Raw genomic sequence first — 21,889 nt, 5'->3', positions numbered from 1 at the left:
GGTGCCCAGCTTTTGAGGTCCGCGTGTCCCGTTCGGGCAGGTTTTTTCAAGTTATAATCTCCAGTTATATTTTGATAAAGTCTGCGTATTATCTTGCAAAAAAATTAGCTGAATACAGTCAGTCAGTCATTGTCCAACCCGCTATATTTTAACTACAGGGTCACGGGGGCCCGATGGAGCCAATCCCAGCCAGCACAGGGTGCAAGACAGGAACAAACCCTGTGCAGGGCGCCAGCCCACCGCGGGCACACCAACACACAAAGCACACACTATGGACAATTTACGATCGTCAATGCACCTAATCTGCATGTCTTTGGACTGTGGGAGGAAACTAACGCAGACACGGGGAGAACAAGCAAACTCCACGCAGGGAGGACCCGAACTGCGAGGCAGCAGTGCTACCCACTGCGCCATCGTGCTGCCCTTAGCTGAATACAGTAATGAGAAAATCCGGTGTATGTTAACATTATTTTTATTAATTTTGCGCACAAGTACAGTCCACACATAACAGTAACAGCGTTTGACGTAGGGGTTAGTCAGCCCTCGGTCCGGCACACCCCTGTATCACTGTAAAAAATGTCAATAAATTTAACGGTAAAATTCTGTGAATGGTGAAAGTAAAATACCTTTTCTGAAAAAAAGGGAAATGTACCTGTTCTACTGAAAGTTATCTGTATATCTTAAACAACACATTTCATTATTTTGTACAGCCGAGTTCTGTGAAATCGCTATTTTTCTACCTTTAAAATGTTCTACATACCGTTAACTGACACATTACGGTTACACCGAAAAAATGTCTGTTATTTTCAGAGTATGAAACTGCTAAATAGCGAAAGGAGACAAATGTAAAATGTAAAACGGTAAAGCGCTGTTTCAGTAACCCCAGGTTACGATATTTGCATAACGACACGCCCTCTTTTGTCACGTTGTTCCTGGTGAACCGCATACCTCTGCACAGTTGGGGAAAAATCTTAAAGTTAGCAGACTCATTTTTCCCTGCGTGCTGAAGGTTTTTTGAGGTTATGGAAGCTGATTTATGGCGGGTTGTATTCGATGAGCGGGCACACCTGTAGGACACCAAACACCACAAAAGCAAAATTTACTTCTCCTCCAGACAATTTGCCAAAACATCCTTAAACATTAAATTCTTTTCGAAGTATGTAATTAAATGATACAGATTTGTTATTGGTTATTGTTATTTTATTGGTACAAAGTGTGTATTGGCTGCGGTGGGTTGGCACCCTGCCCAGGATTGGTTCCTGCCTTGTGCCCTGTGTTGGCTGGGATTGGCTCCAGCAGACCCCCGTGACCCTGTATTCGGATTCAGCGGGTTAGAAAATGGATGGATGGAAGTGTGTACTGGTGTTTAATCCTGACAATATTTTGTAAGGATCTATTGATTGGTATATTTATTGCGGCGCCTGAATTTCAGGTTGTGGTTAAACGCTCACCTCTGTTGGAATATGTTGTAAAGAAGAAAGTTATTTACTACAACGTTATATATCACAGACCTAAAAGTATTGTCACATTTTTACGGCAAGATTCTGACAATGACAGCTGCCAGTACTTTACCATAAATTGAACACTATTTTTTTATTAAAGTGTGCACTTGCCCTAACTGTACGGTAAAAACTTGCTTAATTTTACTTTTTTTTTGGACAACGCCGACTTCTCTTATACCACCCAGACAAATGTAACATCATCTTGTACCTGATGCACGATATTTTCTAGGAGATGCCTAAATAACTTAGTTTGGCCATTCCGGTTTGTAAAAAGGTTACTGATACCTTCAAAGCTGATGAGACGTGATCCCTCCTCGTAATCACCGAAATGTTTACTTGGCTTGAATTCCATTTAGTGGAATACATCTTAGAAGTGGTATGTTTTGCATCGCTAACATAGAAATAAATAAAAGAAAAGTGATACGAGTTAATCCATAACGCGATTTTACCATTGACAGGTGCTGCATTTCCATTCCACAAACGCATGGCGAGATTGAAACGGAGTAGCGTGGCGCATGCGCAATAGCAGACGCGCGTGCCCGCTCACTCCTCTGTCTCCCCGCCGCCGCTGTTAATGTCACCTGTTGCTTGGCAACCCGCAAACAGAAGCAGTGATCCGGAGAGCACGCGTTCATCAAGTAACTCGAGATTAATCCCTTGGATTTATGCTTGAACGGCGACAGGATGCGCCGATATTTGAATTCCACCGCGCTCTAGTATTTCGTCCTAAAGGCACCAAGAAAATAGGTAATACATTTTTTTAAAGTAGTAAATGAATGTTTGTTTCTCTTTGAAACTATCAAGCGTGTTGAGCCAGCCGTTTGCTGGACTGACGAACTCTGTCTAGGCGCAATAATTGTAGTTCAGCTGGTTAAACCTGCGGCTTCGGGGTGTTTCAGAGGGTCCTGTGTTTTGGTGGTTGATGGGTAAAGTTACCAAATGTGCTTTGACATACGGTACCTGACCTATATGCCATTCTATCCTTTCCTAACTTTTTTGTGCTATAAAGCGCCTTTCTGTAAGATTAATAGAACGCATAACGTGAACTGTGTCTTTGCTGAATTTGAGCGTGAATATCAAGACATGCGTTGCACAGGTCCGGTTTTTAACTTAAAAAGCGCTCTTGCCAGTAATGAGTCACACAGTTATTTTTATTACAAATAGCATATATAAGATAGAATGTAAAAAATCCGACTGTTCAAGGCATAACGTTAGTATTGTAACGTGCAGGCAGCGCTTTCTAACCTTGTCTGAGGGAAAGGGAGGGAGGACTGGAAGGGGAGGTTTCTAATTGTAAGGGGCGGAGTTTTTTTTGATTTGTGGTGTGCCGGAGGTGTGCTGGGTGGGGTTAGAGGATTCGCGGAGTCAATGAGATTGCTCCATTTTTTTTATATAGGAGCAAGTCAACCAAAAGAAAACCGAAGAGGCCCTGACAGCTGCGAGTGCTCCTGTTATTATTTAACCGGAACCCTGCAGTATTTAAGTACAAGTAAACTTGGCTAACTGGGTGTCAAAAAAATGACCCAAACAAACGAACCTTTCAGAAACGAGTAAAATCCTGTTAAATCCATCCATTATCCAACCTACATATATCCTAACTACAGGGTCACGGGGGTCTGCTGGAGCCAATCCCAATGTGATAAAAAATTCATACAAATCAAATTGTGCAGCATGCACATACATGGCAAATCAGTTACACAACATAGTGAAAAGAGCAACTTGACGGGCCCCAATTTATCTAAAAACAAATACCTTAGAATTAGTAAGAAAATAACTTAAAATATCAAACATACAGACTATGATGCCCAGGTGGGTACAGCAGCCCTAACCACGACACAGGTTAAGCACACAACACACTCTTTTATTTACACAGTCCCTTCATCGCCACCTTCAGTCCTCCACACAGGCTTTGTCCTCTTCCTCCCAACTCTGGCCGTTGACTCCTGGCGACTGGCCCCTTTTTATAGGGCACCTGAAAGGACTCCAGGTGCCCAACGAGCTTCTTCTGGCAGCACTTCTGGGACCAAATAGGGCCCTGCAAATGTCCATATGCCACCCTGGTAGTGGCCACGAGCTTCGATGCTCATAACCTGTGGCACTGCTGGAAACTAAGGGGGCTGCCCGCTGTTGGTCCGTTTGAAGTGCTCTCTCCCCTGGTCCTTGCATAATAAGGGCGTCCCAGCTGGGTATGGGCCCTTTGCCGTCTGCCACAATATACATATATATCCATCCATTATCCAACTCGCTATATATCCTAACTACAGGGTCACGGGGGGTCTGCTGGAGCCAATCCAGCCAACACAGGGTGCAAGGCAGAAAACAAACCCCCGGGCAGGGCACCAGCCTACCGCAGGGCGCACACACACACTCACACTAGGGACAATTTAGAATCGCCAGTTCACCTAACTTGCATGTCTTTGGACTGTGAGAGGAAACCCACGCAGACACGGTGAGAACATGCAAACTCCAAGCAAGGGAGGACCCAGGAAGCGAACCCGGGTCTCCTAACTGCGAGGCAGCAGCGCTACCCACTGTGCCACCATGCCGCCCAAAACATATATAGGTACTTTTAAAATATAAATAAAATGTATAACCATGTAAATAGTTAACACATACCATAGAAAAGTGAAAATTGTTATTTGAGGCACATAGATTCTGATTCTGAAGCTTTGAGTTAGCCCTTGATCTCCTCCTACACCCGGCTGCAGACCAGAGCATTTCTAGGCCATTTTATACAGGTGGGTGAATTCGCCTTGAAAACACATTTTCATCAGAAGACTTCCTCAAAGTAGGTCATAATTCACCGGAGCGGGTGGGGGTGTGCTTGCTGCAGCTCAGAGAAACAGGCCAATGTGGGCACTTAGCTCCAGTGCTTCTGGCATGCGCCATAAAGTAGCCCGGCTGCCCAGAAGGAGTCATCAATCTCTCCTGAGAGTGAACCGTCCTCTGAAGAAACGACCCTGACACTTATTTTAAAAGCCGAGAGCTTATTTTGTCTTTTGCACGAGTGGATCCTTTTTCTTTTCACCTTAAGGCGCAATTTGAGTTTGACTTCCTAAAATTAAATGGGACGACTGGTTAGTGTCTCAGATTTTCAGCGCTTGCCCTCCTGTTATTCCCGCACATGGCCACAGTCTCTAAATAAGACAACACCCACTTTGTTCACAGACAGCGTGTTGCTATTTGCCTTTCTGTCCAAGTTTAAAAAATTGAGTTTTGATGTAAAACGTGAGCCACAGCACAAATGTTGAGCACTGCTACTTCCTTCCTAGAACTGGGGTTCTCAGACTTTTGACCTCGACTGAAACTGAGATATATACAGTGTCATATATGTGCTCCGTTGCTTGTGGCATGTTGCTGATATTTTCATTAATGAATACTTTCAGTAATAAAATACAGCTTTGTCCATCTAAATATTGGTAGGGTTCATTTACATTTTATACCATATTTGTTACTAATAGACTACGAAGACTTTAGATATTGCAATAGACTGCAACCTATTGCAATACCAATTTAAATGTGAAGGCCATTAACAATGCGTCATTGCCTGTGGTCTTGCTTTATTCGCATTTAAAATGTGAAAGTTGTATCTGTCTTTCCATCTATGTTAATTAAATACAATTAATCTCTATATATAATCTTCATTTGGATCTTGATCTTGGTTTGTCCGTGAATGAATTAGAAGAAGCAGCACTGGCAGTAGAGAGACAGCTAAAACATAGGCATTGCATTAAGAATCTCCTCCTGGCTTATACTACTGAAGACTGTAGTACGCCAGTCACACCTCAAAACACAGACATTCAAACTAAACAAATTGCTGTGCTTTAAATTATAACTAAAGAGATCTTCATTTAGATCTTGATCTTTGTTTGTCCGCGAATTCCACGCATGCGTAGACCACCTTCCAGTTTAGTACGTTGTTGTTACTCACGGATGTCAACAATGTGCCGGAATAACGAAAGGGGTGGTGGACAGTGTTACGCTGGTTAGCTCCTGAGGCCTGGTTAGAGAATGAGACTGCCGAAGATAAAAGGTACGTGCCTACGTAACATATGAATGAAAGAAAGACCGTGGGTAAAATGAATGACAACGTAACAGCACGTTCCGGAAATTATTATTGTTACGTTGTAGCCGGCGAGTGCTGCGCGTCTCACAGTTGTACCGTGGCTTGCTCACATGTCAGTGAAGTGATCCCAATTTATGCTTTAAAGAGCCTGGATACCTATGTGTCCCCCTTTTATAACCATTGCTCCGTGTATATTGCCTTACTCTTTGGATTGCCACAAAACAACCTGCGAGATTGGAGAAAGGTTGAGAAGACATCGTGAGAGGAAACGATAGCGTCGTGAAAACGAGACGGACTGTGAACGGACAGAAGCAGAAATGCTGCTACGCCACCACATAATTACGATTCGGACAGTGATTCCGAGTAGGCCGTTCCTATCGAATCAGTGTCCAAGGGTTTTCTTTTGTAATTTTGTTTCCCTTATAAAAAATCATAATGCTGTGCGACGAAGGGCCAAGATCACAACTGGCAGCCGCGTTTAAACAGGGAGCCCTTCACAGACAACTTTAACACGCGCAACATAGTTGGGCGCACATGGCTAGTCAAATATGTTTGTGGTTTGGTTTGGTGGACTTGGGGCACTGCTTTTTGCAGATGATGTTGTCCTGTTTGCTTCATCAGGCCGTGATCTTCAGCTCTCTCTGGATCGGTTCGCAGCTGAGTGTGAAGAGGCTGGGATGAGAATCAGCACCTCCAAATCCGAGACCATGGTCCTCAGCCGGAAAAGGGTGGAGTGCCCTCTCAGGGTTGGGAGCGAGATCCTACCCCAAGTGGAGGAGTTCAAGTATCTCGGGGTCTTGTTCACGAGTGAGGGAAGAATGGAGCGTGAGGTCGACAGGCGGATCGGTGCGGCATCCACAGTGATGCGGGCTCTGCATCGGTCTGTCGTGGTGAAAAAGGAGCTGAGCCGTAAGGCAAAGCTCTCAATTTACCAGTTGATCTACATTCCTACCCTCACCTATGGTCATGAGCTATGGGTAGTGACCGAAAGAACGAGATCACAAATACAAGCAGCTGAAATAAGTTTCCTCCGCAGGGTGTCTGGGCTTTCCCTGAAAGATAGGGTGAGAAGCTCAGTCATCCAGGAGGAGCTCAGAGTAGAGCCGCTGCTCCTCCACATCGAGAGGAGTCAGATAAGGTGGCTTGGGCATCTGATCTGGATGTCTGCTGGACGCCTCCCTGGTGAAGTGTTCCTGGCACGTCCAACCAGGAGGAGGCCCTGGGGAAGACCCAGGACACACTGGAGGGACTATGTTTCCCGGCTGGACTGGGAACACCTCGGGATTCCCACGGAAGAGCTAGAAGAAGTGGCTGGGGAGAGAGAAGTCTGGGCATCTCTGCTCAAGCTGCTGCCCCTACGACCCAATCTCTGATAAGCGGAAGAGGATGGATGGATGGATGAGTGTAACGTGCAACTTATGGTGTTTTGGTGTGGTAGGATCCTATAGGGATAATCCTGTTCTTCCTTTTAGACCTTTTACTATGTAGACCTTAGCAGAATACCCCAAATCCCATCTATAGTCTTATGTATTTATTCTTACCAGCCTGGCCACTATGAAAGTTGACTGCTATTCTAGTTAAACATGGCCTTCTTTCTTTTACATATGTAGCTCCATGCTATTAAATAGAGTACCAGAATAGACAGGAGAAACAGTTACACCTTTATTTGTGCATTATAGATACTTATATTATCTAGATTTTATCAATATTATAGATATAGATATCAACTTTCCATTTCTCTAGTAAGGTTAATTTGGGGTATGAAAATCATTGCATAGTCATTGAACATGAAAGAGACTCACTGAAGGTAAAATGTGTTTTGTTCCCTTTCTGTGAGCAAAGTTTATGGACCTTTCTTTTTTGCGGAGCAAACTGTGACTGGATTTTCATACCTGGACATGCTACAAAACTGGTTATGTCCCCAACTTCAAGAAGATTCAAATGAGTTCATTTTCATGTAAGATGGCGCCCCGCCTCATTTCCACTTGGAGGTCCGGCGTTACGTGAATGACACCATTCCAGGATGATGGACTGGATGAAATGGACAACAAGATATTGCTTATCGTCTGTGGCCTCCCGGGTCCGATTTTTATCTATAGGGGTACATTAAAGAAAGAGTGTTTGTTCCACCTATGCCCGCTAATCTTCAAGATTTGCGACATCGAATTGAGGAAGCTGTGCATTCAGTAACTAGGGATCAGTTGACTCGTGTGTGTGGCAAGAAATGGTCTACCGTTTTGATGTTTGTCGCGCTACACGTGGTGCTCATGTTGAGTGCATGCAACCTCAAAGACCACAGGATCAAACTTTGAACTTTCCAGTTTCTGTCTTATACAGTTTATTTGAAATACATTTTGAAATCTACTCTTTCATTTTGAATAGCCCTGTATATAGAGTACAAATCTAAGTGTTGGAAAAATAATATTAATACGATGTGGATAATAATCAGTTCCTCCTGCTCAGGCTACCAGGTGGCTGTCTGTTGTAGTTTGTTTATTGGTCTCTGGCCCTTGAATGGAATGACGTCTGCATGGATGGAGAAGCTGAGAGACATTCTGCCTCTCATCCTACCCTTTATTCCAGTTTTATCACCCTTGACGTATTCCGTGGACAGGCTGGGATCAGTTGATTATTCAGCACAACTTAGCTCTTCACCCAGGTCCAGCTGCAGGCCTGATCAGATCTTTTCCTGTTGGCCACCTGTATTCCATTGGGCCAGCTGGCCAGAACTTGCTTTTTAACAGGTCTTATCCATACTAGATTTTACCAAGACTAGTTATGACCTGTTTTCTGAAGTATTATTTTTACTCTTAAGTACATATTTTTATCATAATATTACAAACCGGATTCCAAAAAAGTTGGGACACTAAACAAATTGTGAATAAAAACTGAATGCAATGATGTGGAGATGGCAAATGTCAATATTTTATTTGTAATAGAACGTAGATGACAGATCAAACGTTTAATCCGAGTAAATGTATCATTTTAAAGGAAAAATATGTTGATTCAAAATTTCACGGTGTCAACAAATCCCAAAAAAGTTGGGACAAGTAGCAATAAGAGGCTGGAAAAAGTAAATTTGAGCATAACGAAGAGCTGGAAGACCAATAAACACTAATTAGGTCAATTGGCAACATGATTGGGTATAAAAAGAGCTTCTCAGAGTGGCAGTGTCTCTCAGAAGCCAAGATGGGTAGAGGATCACCAATTCCCACAATGTTGCGCAGAAAGATAGTGGAGCAATATCAGAAAGGTGTTACCCAGCGAAAAATTGCAAAGACTTTGCATCTATCATCATCAACTGTGCATAACATCATCGAAGATTCAGAGAATCTGGAACAATCTCTGTGCGTAAGGGTCAAGGCCGTAAAACCATACTGGATGCCCGTGATCTCCGGCCCTTAAACGACACTGCACCACAAACAGGAATGCTACTGTAAAGGAAATCACAGAATGGGCTCAGGAATACTTCCAGAAACCATTGTCAGTGAACACAATCCACCGTGCCATCCGCCGTTGCCAGCTGAAACTCTACAGTGCAAAGAAGAAGCCATTTCTAAGCAAGATCCACAAGCTCAGGCGTTGTCACTGGGCCAGGGATCATTTAAAATGGAGTGTGGCAAAATGGAAGACTGTTCTGTGGTCAGACGAGTCACGATTCAAGTTCTTTTGGAAATCTGGGACGCCATGTCATCCGGACCAAAGAGGACAAGGACAACCCAAGTTGTTATCAACGCTCAGTTCAGAAGCCTGCATCTCTGATGGTATGGGGTTGCATGAGTGCGTGAGGCATGGGCAGCTTGCATGTCTGGAAAGGCACCATCAATGCAGAAAAATATATTCAGGTTCTAGAACAACATATGCTCCCATCCAGACGTCATCTCTTTCAGGGAAGACCCTGCATTTTTCAACAAGATAATGCCAGACCACATTCTGCATCAATCACAACATCATGGCTGCGTAGGAGAAGGATCCGGTACTGAAATGGCCAGTCTGCAGTCCAGATCTTTCACCTATAGAGAACATTTGGCGCATCATAAAGAGGAAGGTGCGACAAAGAAGGCCCAAGACGATTGAACAGTTAGAGGCCTGTATTAGACAAGAATGGGAGAGCATTCCTATTTCTAAACTTGAGAAACTGGTCTCCTCGGTCCCCAGACGTCTGTTGAGTGTTGTAAGAAGAAGGGGAGATGCCACACAGTGGTGAAAATGGCCTTGTCCCAACTTTTTGGGATTTGTTGACACCATGAAATTCTGAATCAACATATTTTTCCCTTAAAATGATACATTTTCTCAGTTTAAACTTTTGTTCCGTGATTTATGTTCTATTCTGAATAAAATATTAGAAGTTGGCACCTCCACATCATTGCATTCAGTTTTTATTCACGATTTGTATAGTGTCCCAACTTTTTTAGAATCCGGTTTGTATTATACAGTGATCACATGACAGATTGGTATTTTTCGACTGAGTGCAGTCTTCCCCTCTCCTCTAATTTCACATCTTTTAACTTTCCCATTGCTTTTTTGTGTCTGAGGTCTAGCACTAATGTATATATTAAAGCCAGGTTTGGTATGGACCCTTCTAGTGTGGGCCCTACAGCTGCTGCCACAAGCCATGTTAGCAAATCTTTCAGAGTTTGCCATGAAGATAGCGTGGCAGCTGGAGCTTCTGTAATGGCAGCTGCACCATCTTTGATGTAGCAGTTTTTGGAGGAGTTAAAAGAGTGTGTTCTTGGGCAGACAGAGAAGTTGAGCCTATCTATTCAGAGAACCTATACCAGTGTTTCCCAACCTCGGTCCTGGGACACACTGTGGCTGCAGGTTTTTGTTCCAACCAGCTTCTGTTTTTAATTGGACTCCTGGGCTAATTACGTGATCTGTTATTTCCCAAGTTCTGTGTTTTGGGAACAATAAATTAGAAAACTAATTTGATTCCAGGTTCTTTAAGGGACTTTCAGGACAATTGTTTAAAGTTTCAGGATACAAGCTGGTGATTGCTGACAATATGGTTTCTTTTTGGGACTGTTGCCTTGTGAAGTCGAATCAGTGAGTCCCTGCATCTACTTGTGAGTTTTCAAAATTTTTAGCTGAGATCAGTTTAGTTGATAGTTTTAGACTTCTTAACCTATCATCTAGAGCAGGGGTCTCCAACACGTCGCTCGCGAGTTACCCCTTTCCAAGTAGCTCGCCAAATAAATCCTACATAAATTTGAAAACTTGATTAGTCAAATTAGGGGCGGGCGATCTTTCCAAAAAATCATATCACGATTCTTTTAACACAAAATCACGATCCACAATCTGAATTGCAGTCTATCTTTTCAATGTGGCAGACACTTAAGAGAATATCTGGACTCAGACTCATCAAGATCTAAGTAACACTTTATTTGAAATATCACACAAAGTTGAATTCAATTGTTCTCTCATTTGCTAACTAAGCGGAGTTAAGGCACACGCCCAGAAGCTGGCGAGTGAGTGAGGAAGGCCCCGCCCCCCTCGGCCCACTGCATGTTTCTCAGATTCGGGTAAATAAATCGGTATGAGAGAAGCTGCAAAACCAACTGGAATGTTCAAAAAAGTTATAGAAAAAAACTCGATCTAAATCCGTGAAAAGTGGACAGACAGACAGACAGACAGACATGGGATTTTATATCTATACTAAAAAGGCAAAGCCCTCACTGACTGACTCACTGACTGACTCACTCACTCACTCATCACTAATTCTCCAACTTCCCGTGTAGGTAGAAGGCTGAAATTTGGCAGGCTCATTCCTTACAGGTTACTTACAAAAGTTAAGCAGGTTTCATTTCGAAATTCTACACGTAACGGTCATAACAGTCGATAACGGTCGACAACGTCCGCCATGTTGAACTTTCTTACTTATGGCTCCATCTTCACAAAATTTGGTAGGTGGCTTCCCTGTGCTAACCAAAATCGATGTACGTACTTATTTCGGTGGTATGACACCGGCTTCTCCGCTGTTTTATTGTTCGTTTATTACAATTATAGTTATTGTGTAGGTATTTTAGACTTACTTTACATTGTTCAGGTACCCATTTCCTTTATCGTCCCATTAAAATGTCTATCGAGGTGATCACCATCGATCAAAGAACTGTCACTTACCGAGTGGTTTCCATGCCCGGAGATGGCACCTGCCTTTTCCATTCTCTTTGTTACATATTGCACGGCCATATCAGGCTCACTCTTGATATCCGGAGGAACATTGTGTCTTATGTACAGAGTGACTGGGACAGGTTCAAGTTGTGGACTGATGACGGTACAGGAGATAATTATACTACACAGGAGCACTAGAAGAGTGAAATGCTTAAGCCCTTCACCTATGGTTCTGCATGTGAGTTGATGGCTGCCGCTGAATTGTTCGGTTGTCGCTTTCAAGTGCACAGAAATGGCCAAATATTTTACACCTTTGGACAACCGGCAATGCCTCTTAAACATCTTAGACTGACAGGTGACGATTTCAGTAGTTGACACTTTGATGTTTATGAATGTTTAAACTCTCAAAAGCTGGATGTGAAGTTATCGATGAAACCGGTTGTATGCTTACAACGCTTGACAGATGCCGAATGTCACTTCAACACAACAAGTCCTGCAAATACTGTCGTAATTGAAACAAACCATGAAACTCAAACCGATTATGACAGCAGCAATCCAAGCTGTGAGATTTGAGGCAAGCTTACTGTTCACATGGCCAACTGTACGTTACATGCTCAAGAGTAAGCTCAGCGTACAGCTTGGTCGTATTACAACTGGAGGGCCGAACTCACAGCATGGCATACAAAGAGATCCTTAACAAATAATTATTGGTTTATTTTTCGTCAGTTTACAAAGGTTTAATTTTCTTCTTAATAAAAATTTTAAGGCAGTACTTCGCCGCAGCGAAGCGCGGGTATTTTGCTAGTATTCTATATTAGTAGACCTTCAAAATAACTTGCAGTTAAAGTTTCAACAGCATTTCTTGAGCTTATTAGAGCCAGAGAACTATAAGAATCTTCACCAGGCAGCTCTGAAAATGTCTGCTTTGTTTGGGTCTCCATACCTCTGTGAGTCTGACGTGACTATCACGAAATCAGAACAAGACTGACAGACGAACATTTAAATGACTCCATAAGAGCGAACCGAAGTGGCTCCACTCCACCATACACCTCAGTGCCAGTCATCTGACTAACTAAAAAAACACATCACACACGCAACTGGACATGTAAATAAAGTGACACAGTGACATGTGACAAAATGACAAATGAAGAAATCATATCTGTGTGGGGCGGCACGATGGTGCAGTGGGTAATGCTGCTGCCTCGACAGTTAGAAGACCGGGTTCACTTCCCGTGTCCTCCCTGCATGAACTTTGCATGTTCTCCCCGTGTCTGCGTGGGTTTCCTCCCACAGTCCAAAGACATGCAGGTTAGGTGGATTGGCGGTTCTAAATTGTCCCGTGTGTGTGCTTAGTGTGTGTGCCCTGCGGTGGGCTGGCGCCCTGCCTGGGATTTGTTTCCTGCCTTGTGCCCTGTGTTGGCTGTGATTGGCTCCAGCAGACCCCTGTGACCCTGTAGTTAGGATATAGTGGGTTGGATAATGGATTGATGGACATCTGTGTATTTGGAATTGCATTGTTTTGTTTTGACAGCATTCATGTTTTAATTCAGTGTTGTGAGTGTGAACGCTGGCCCCGGCACAGACAGACGGACAACATTTTTGCACCCAACACACTGTTTATTTATACTATATACAAATATAAAAGTCCAGTGCACACTCACAAACCCCAGTGCCTCTTGCACCGATTTCCCCAAAGTCCAGGGCCCACAGTCTTTGTGCCTTCCTGGCCGCCTCCCGTCCTCTCTCTCCAGTTCAGTCCTGCTACCTCCCGACGTCCACCCCCGACTGGAGGGAGGCGGCCCCTTTTATGGGAACCCGGACGGGTTCCAGCTGCTTCCCGGCACTTAGCGGTGGCCACACCCCTGTGTGGCGGAAGTGCCGGCTGCGCACTCGGAAGCCGTCCGTGTCTCCCCGGTTGTCTTCCCCCCGGCACTTCCTGGTGTGGCGGAAGTGCTGGGCTCCCGGGATAAACAGGCACTGGGGCGCCGCCTGGCGGTGGCCACGGGTCCCTACAGGGCTGGGCTTCAAAGCCCCCTACCCGAGGCCTCCTGCATAACCAGGACGGACACCCCCACTCGGTCTGGAGGAGGCACACGCCCTCCTCTGGTCCTCCAAGGCGTCCCGGCCGGGCTCCATCCCCGGCCAAAGACCACACGGGGTAAACCGGCATCGGGGCGCCGCCTGGCGGTGGCCACGGGCCCCTACAGGGTAGGGCTTCCATGCCCTCGACCCGTGGCTCGCAACAGAACCAGGATGGACGCCCCCTCACGGTCTGGAGGAGGCACAAGCCCTCCTCACGTCCTCCTTAGGCGTCCCGGCTGGGCTCCAGCCCCGGCCGGGGACCACATGAGATACACTAGAAAATGCATACAGACGTACAAAATGCACTTGCAGGTGAACTCAATATTTTTTGTGATGTTTTAATGCAAAATGTGAGTTGTGGACACCAACAGTATGTAAATATTCAGGTAAAAGGGGCTTATTCAGTTTGTTTGGGTTGAAATACGCTGTGAGAATAAACGTTAGAAAACACGAGGAGCTCTCGGCCATTTTCATTTTGTAAAAGTAGTTCTCAGGGGTAAAAAGGTTGAAGACCCCTGATCTGGAGAATATTCATATTTTTCTCCCAGACCTAAATGAGTGACTAAGTTGTTGGCATACTTGTGTCATAACTTTTCAATTCTGTCTGGCTCTCTCACTGATCATAGAGTAGTAGTACTCGATCTTTGTATCACTGAGTTCTGGAAAAAAATACAGTTGATGGGGTTTTAATATTTCATCATATATATATATATATATATACTCAGCAAAAAAAGAAACGTCCCTTTTTCAGGACTGTGTATTTCAACAATAATGTTTTAAAAATCCAAATAACTTTACAGATCTTCATTGTAAAGGCTTTAAACAATGTTTTCCATGCATGTTCAATTAAGCCTAATCAATTAATTAACATGCACCTGTGGAATGGTCGTTAAGACCTTAACAGCTTACAGAAAGCAGGCATTTAAGGTCACAGTTCTAAAAACGCAGGACACTAAAGAGACTTGTCTACCGACTGTGAAAGATGCCCAGGGTCCCTGCTCATCTGCGTGAACGTGCATTAGGCCTGCTGCAGGGAGGCATGAGGACTGCTGATGTGGCTAGGGCAATAAATTGCCATGTCCGCACTGTGAGACGCCTAAGACAGCACTACAGGGAGACAGGAAGGACAGCTGATGATCCTCGCAGTGGAAGAGCCCGCATCTCAATCCCATTGAGCACGTCTGGGACCTGTTGGATCGCAGGGTGAGGGCTAGGGGCATTCCCCCCAGAAATGTCCAGGAACTTGCAGGTGCCTTGGTGGAAGAGTGGGGTAACATCTCACAGCAAGAACTGACAAATCTGGTCCAGTCCATGAGGAGGAGATGCACTGCAGTACTTCAAGCAGCTGGTGGCCACACCAGATACTGACTGGTACTTTTGATTTTGAGCCTCCCTTCATTCAGGGACACATTGTGAAACATTTTTAGTTTATGTCTTATGGTGTTGACTCTTTTAGTGTTCATACAAATATTTATAAGTTTACTGAAAGTAAAAACAGTTGAAAGTCAGAGGACGTTTCTTTTTTTGCTGAGTATATATATATATGAAAAATGAAAATTAATAAATTACAGAAGGAAAAAAAGAAAAAAGACAACTGTATGTTGCAATGTTTGTCAAATACCTTAAGCAAACTGACGATTTGCATCAGACGCTCTCTCTTAATACACTCGTTTCCTCGTATTTGGGCATATTAATTGTACATTAATGTGCATTATTTGTGCAGTGTTGTACTATAACAGCGAGCAGAGGGTATTATTTTAAATACGTTAAACTTGAGATAAGTTCTCTATTATAAAAATTTGTAATATTCTAATTCAGTTAATCATTATCCAACCAGTTATATCCTAACACAGGGTCACGGGGATCTATTGTGGACGCTGGCCCGGACACAGACAGGCAGACATGTTGTTCATCACCCAACACACTGTTTATTTACAAATATTTACAAACTGTGCACTCACACCCCAGTGCCTCTTGCACCGATTCCCCCAAGTCCAGGCCTCACAGTCTCTGTGCCTTTCTCTCCTGGCCGCCTCCAGTCCTCACTCCAGCTCCGTCCTCTTCCACCCGACTTCTGCCAATGACTGGAGGGAGGCGGCCCCTTATATACAGCTCCCGGATGGGCACCAGGTGTTCCCGCCATTTCTCCCTTGGCCATACCCCAGCGTGGCGGAAGTGCCGGCTGTCCTCCCGGCAGCTCTCTGGGTGTCTCCCAAAGTCTTCCCCCCAGCACTTCCCGGTGTGGCGGAAGTGCTGGGCTCTCGGGATATTTAGGCACTGGGGCGCCGCCTGGCGGTGGCCACGGGTCCCTACAGGGCTGGGCTTCCAAGCCCTGTACCCGAGGCCCCTACATAACCAGGACGGACGCCCCCTCGCGGTCTGGAGGAGGCACAAGCCCTCCTCTGGTCCTCCTGGGCGTGGGCTCCACACTATATATACAGTTAGGTCCATAAATATTTGGACAGAGACAACTTTTTTCTCATTTTGGTTCTGTACATCACCACAATGAATTTTAAATGAAACAACTCCGATGACGTTGAAGTGCAGACTTTCAGCTTTAATTCAGTGGGTTGAACAAAACGATTGCATAAAAATGTGAGGCAACTAAAGTATTTTTTAACACAATCCCTTCATTTCAGGGGCTCAAAAGTATTTGGACAAATTAAATAACTGTAAATAAAATGTTCATTTCTAATACTTGGTTGAAAACCCTTTGCTGGCAATGCCAGCCTGAAGTCTTGAACTCCTGGACATCACCAGATGCTGGGTTTCCTCCTTTTAATGCTCTGCCAGGCCTTTACTTTCAGTTGCTGTTTGTTTGTGAGCCTTTCTGTCTGAAGTTTAGTCTTCAACAAGTGAAATGCTGCTCAGTTGGGTTAAGATCAGGTGACTGACTTGGCCATTCAAGAATTTTCCACTTCTTTGCTTTAATAAACTCCTGGGTTGCTTTGGCTGTATGTTTTGGGTCATTGTCCATCTGTATCATGAAACGCCGCCCAATCAATTTGACGCATTTAGCTGGATTTGAGCAGACAGTATGTCTCTGAACACCTCAGAATTCATTCGGCTGCTTCTGTCCTGTGTCACATCATCAATAAACACGAGTGTCCCAGTGCCACTGGCAGCCATCACACTGCCTGACTCCACCGTGTTTTACAGATGATGTGCTATGCTTTGGATAATGAGCTGTTCCACGCCTTCTCCATACTTTTTTCTTGCCATCATTCTGGTAGAGGTTGATCTTGGTTTCATCTGTCCAAAGAATGTTTTCCAGAACTGTGCTGGCTTTTTAGATGTTCTTTAGCAAAGTCCAATCTAGCCTTTCTATTCTTGAGGCTTATGAGTGGCTTGCACCTTGCAGTGCACCCTCTGTATTTACTTTCATGCAGTCTTCTCTTTATGGTAGACTTGGATATCGATACCACCAAGCCCTGGAGAGTGTTGTTCACTTGGTTGGCTGTTGTGAAGGGGTTTCTCTTCACCATGGAAATGATTCTGCGATCATCCACCACTGTTGTCTTCCGTGGACGTCCAGGTCTTTTGCGTTGCTGAGTTCACCAGTGCTTGCTTTCTTTCTCAGGATGTACCAAACTGTAGATTTTGCCACTCGTAATATTGTAGCAATTTCTCGGATGGGTTTTTTCTGTTTTCGCAGCTTAAGGATGGCTTCTGTCACCTGCATGGAGAGCTCCTTTGACCGCATGTTGTCTGTTCACAGCAAAATCTTCCACATGCAAACACCTCACCTCAAATCAACTCCAGGCCTTTTATCTGCTTAATTGATAAGACATAACGACGGACTTGAACACACCTGCCCATGAAATAGCCTTTGAGTCAATTGTCCAAATACTTTTGAGCCCCTGAAATGAAGGGATTGTGTTCAAAAAATGCTTTAGTTGCCTCACATTTTTATGCAATCGTTTTGTTCAACCCACTGAATTAAAGCTGAAAGTCTGCACTTCAACTGCATCGGAGTTGTTTCATTTAAAATTCATTGTGGTGATGTACAGAACCAAAATTAGAAAAAAGTTGTCTCTGTCGAAATATTTATGGACCTAACTGTATAAATATATATATATATATATATATTGTGACAGAGACAGGGTGCTGTCGACCTCTGAACCCTCATACACCAGTTAAAAGTCCAAAATGATGAATTTATTTTCACAATAATGTGCACAAGCACCTCCACAATACAGTGGAACCTCGGTTTGCGAGTAACTTGGTTTACGAGTGTTTTGCAAGACGAGGTAATTTTTTTAATTAATTTTGACTTGATAAACGAGCGATGTCTTGCAATACGAGTAGCATGGATACACTTTGTCTGCTGAGCGTCATGTGATCATAACTGAGCTGATGGTTCTTCTCTCTCACGCGTGTCTCTCTCTCTATCTGCTTTTCTCTTGCTCGCGTGTCTGTCTGTCTGTCTGTCTGTCTGTGTGTGTGTTTCTCTCTCTCTCTCTCTCTCTCTCCTCTTCTCTTCTCTTCTCTCCTCTCTCTGGCAATCGTCTCCTATTCTTCGTCTGAGTCTGCATGTCTCACTCATATAGTCGACATCCGTACGAGCGTATACTGTTTACTACAGCATTGTGACTGTGTGTGCGCGCGCACGTGTGTGCTGTGAAGTGCGAGTGCCCATCTTGCGCCCCAAAACACAAAGCTGAGTTTCAGTACTCTAACAACACCAGCTTTATTCAGCTTGAAACAGCAACAGCGCGGTTATTTATTGTAGCGGGATCCTTATAATGTTCCTTGTATGACTCATTGACGGCAGGCGCTTATAGCATGTCCACGATCTTTGTGGATTCGCTTATACGGCAAATTGCTACAGCGCTGGGAGACTGCAATTGCTTTGGGACGCTCGTCCGCATGTCGTCCCGTTGGGTGGAATCCCACATGAGTTTAGAAACTCACTCACACCAGCCATGATTCTTTTTAAAGGTAAAGTGCAGGTTAATTTGTTTTATGTATTTTTACTTTATATTTTGTATTAATCATTTTTATATGAATAGTGTTGGGTTGTGGAACGATTCATCTGAGTTTCCATTATTTCTTATGGGGAAATTCACTTTGATATACGAGTGCTTTGGACTGCGAACACGTTTCCGGAATGAATTATGCTCGCAAACCGAGATTCCACTGTACTTCCAATAATAAACAATAATCACAATAAAGAATTCAATCCTTGACTCCCAGCAGCTCAGTCACCCTTCCTCCCAACTCGGCTCTCTTGCTGGGATCTCCCACAGTCATTTTATAGTCCTTGACCCAGAAGTGTCCCTCAGTCCACGTGATTTCATAACACTTCCGGGTCAGGTGAAAACTCCTCCTTTCCTTCAGCCCGGAAGTACTTCGTTTCTTCCGTCCCTGTGATTAGGGAGTACTTCCTGGCTATCTGGAAAATACAATTCCCTGTTCCTCCCTGCAGCGTCCCCTGGTGGCCCCCACAGTATCCAACATGGCTGTGAAGAAAAACTCCAAGGTCCATGATGCCCTGCTGGAGTTCAGGCCACCTCCAAGTTGCAGGGAGGACTCCATCCAGCGGCGTGGGGGTATTGGCCAGAATAAGCTGCCGGCCATATACCACAATATATATGATGTACACCTAGAGAGAGATCTCTAAAATGAAGCAGGCCCAGGCACCTAATGTATCTGTAGCTCTAGAGCAATAAATGAAAACTGAGACATTAAAGCTGAGCTCAATGTATTACGTTTAAAGAGAGCAGAGTTTCAGGTTCTCCGTATGAGGGCTCGTTGTTACCCTTCCAGTACACGACTTAGAGTCCAGAGGCTCCCCTGAAATGAATCTTTGGCAGCCAATTGTGGTATTAAAACTAAATTAGGCAAGCTAACTAGCAATCCTAAATTGATCAATGACAGAATTAAACAATTTTACACAGATTTATTTAATTCAGGAGATAAGATTGCATCTGACATTGAAATTGAGCATTTTCTCTCAGGGCTTCATCTTCTAAAGCTTTCGGTAGAAAGCAAATGGGAGAATTGCAGCTCATGCTAACCATAGTTATATCTAATTAAGGTCCAGATGGATTTCCAATTGAATTACATAAAGCCTTCTGGTCTCGGTTATCAGTTCTTCTATTTGATATGTTACACTCAGCTGTATTCGGGTTTTGCTCGCACCCTCAGGATAATCAATCCATGGTCTGAAACGAATGTTCAAATTATCGATTATTTGCTCTCGTAAATACACTGTGTGCACAATTATTAGGCAAGTTGTATTTTTGAGGATTAATTTTAATATGGAACAAACACAGTGCTATCAAAATGTTAATAAACCTGAAACCTGAATGTTTCACAACGGAAATGTGAGTGTGAACATCATCAGGGGAATACATATGTGCGCACAATTATTAGGCAACTATTAGTGTGCAGATTTATTATGCAACTAAAGGAAAAATGAAAATTTTCCCATCTCACTTGTTTATTTTCATCTGTTATAGTGAGAATAACAAACAAACACCTCAAAATTTACAAATAAACATCTCTGACATTTCAAAAAAAAATCAATCAATCAATCAATGACCAATATAGCCACCCTTCTTTCCAATAACAGTCATAAGCCTTTCCATTCATGGAGTCTGTCAGTTTCTTGATCTGTTGACGATCAGCTTTTTGTGGAGCAGTGACTACAGCCTCCCAGACACTCTTCAGAGAGGTGGATTGTTTTTCTCCCCCGTAAATCTAGAGTTTAAGAAGTGCCCACAAGTTCTCGATAGGGTTTAGGTCAGATGAGGAAGGGGGGCCATGTCATTATTCCTTCATCTTTAAGGCCTTTACTGGCTGGCCACGCAGTGGAGAACTTCGATGCAAGTGATGGAGCATTGGCCTGCATACAAATCATGGTCTTTTTCCTGTATCACTGTTTGAAGAAAGTGTCTTCGAAAAACTGGCAGTAGGTTTGGGAGTTGATTTTGAGTTCATCTTCAATGCAAAAAGGTCCAACTAGCTCATCTTTAAAAATACCAGCTCATACCAGTACCCCACCTCCACGTTGGAGTGGAGCTCTGTGCCCATTACTGATCCACAGGTCCATCCATCTGGTCCATCAAGAGTCACTCTCATCTCATTGGTCCATAAAACCTTTGAAAAAAATCTGTCTTCAGATATTTCTTGGCCCAGTTTTGACGTTTCAACTTATGTTTCTTGTTCAGTGGTGGTTGGGTTTCAGCCCTCCTTACCTTGGCCATGTCTTTGAGCACTGAACACCTTGTACTTCTGGGCACTCCAGGTAGGTTGCAGCTCTGGAATATGAAAGTACTGGAGGATAATGGGTTCCTGGTAGCTTCACGTTTGATTCTTCTCAAATCTTTGGCAGCTAATTTGCATCTTTTGTTCTCAACACGTTTCTTGCGACCCTGTTGACTATTTGCAACAAAATGTTTGATGGTTCTGTGATCACACACCAATATCTTAGCAATTCCAAAAGTGCTGCATCCCTCTGAAAGACTTTTTACAATTTTTGACTTTTCAGAGTCAGTTAAATCTCTTTTTTGGCCCATTTTGCCCGAGGAAAACTAGCTGCCTAATAATTCTGCACACCTTGATATAGGGTGTTGATCTCCTTAGGCCACACCCTCCCTCATTACACAAATACACATCACCTGACGTGCTTAAATCCAATAAGCATTCAAGTTAATACAGCTTGGAGTTGGAATATACGCATTAAAAATGATGATATGGTCAAAATACTCACTTGCCTAATAATTGTGCACACAGTGTAGAGATATGAGGATATTTGCGAAAGTGTCAGCTGTCAGGTTGCAGAAGAGAATTGATCATTTTAGTTTATGCGCTCAAGATGTGCCTAACTGATACCACTTCCAACATTAGGTCTTTGACTTTATTGCTTTCTCTGGATGTAGAGAAGATCTTTGACAGAGCAAACAGGAGGTTTATTCGGCGCACGCTGACAGCGATAGCATTTGGTGTTGGTTTTCTTAATATGACATCACCTTTACTCTCAAATACTACATCTACAGTTTAAATAAACACAATGTTATCTCAGCTTGGTGTTTGGCACGGGTGCCCACATTCACTGATGATTTTCATTCTTGCTTTAGAAACCTTGGCCATAGCGCTGCTTTTGAGTTCTGCTTCTGACCAA

The 21,889-nt window shown here is 43.8% G+C and overlaps 1 protein-coding gene across 1 annotated transcript in view; it reads left to right on the top strand.

Moving 5' to 3' along the window:
• The first annotated feature begins 2,126 nt into the window (after nucleotides 1-2,126).
• Nucleotides 2,127-21,889, top strand: part of LOC120527133 — a 307,413-nt gene continuing 287,650 nt past the window's right edge. The window contains exon 1 of the mRNA XM_039750231.1: nucleotides 2,127-2,249. The gene's annotated coding sequence lies outside the window, so the exon portion shown is untranslated. The remainder of the gene's footprint in view (nucleotides 2,250-21,889) is intronic.

Source organism: Polypterus senegalus, chromosome 4 (genome assembly GCF_016835505.1).
Source record: "Polypterus senegalus isolate Bchr_013 chromosome 4, ASM1683550v1, whole genome shotgun sequence".
Classification (NCBI taxonomy): Eukaryota; Metazoa; Chordata; class Cladistia; order Polypteriformes; family Polypteridae; genus Polypterus; species Polypterus senegalus.
Note: the sequence above shows the minus strand (reverse complement) of the source record. Positions and strands in the feature narration are given on the sequence as shown.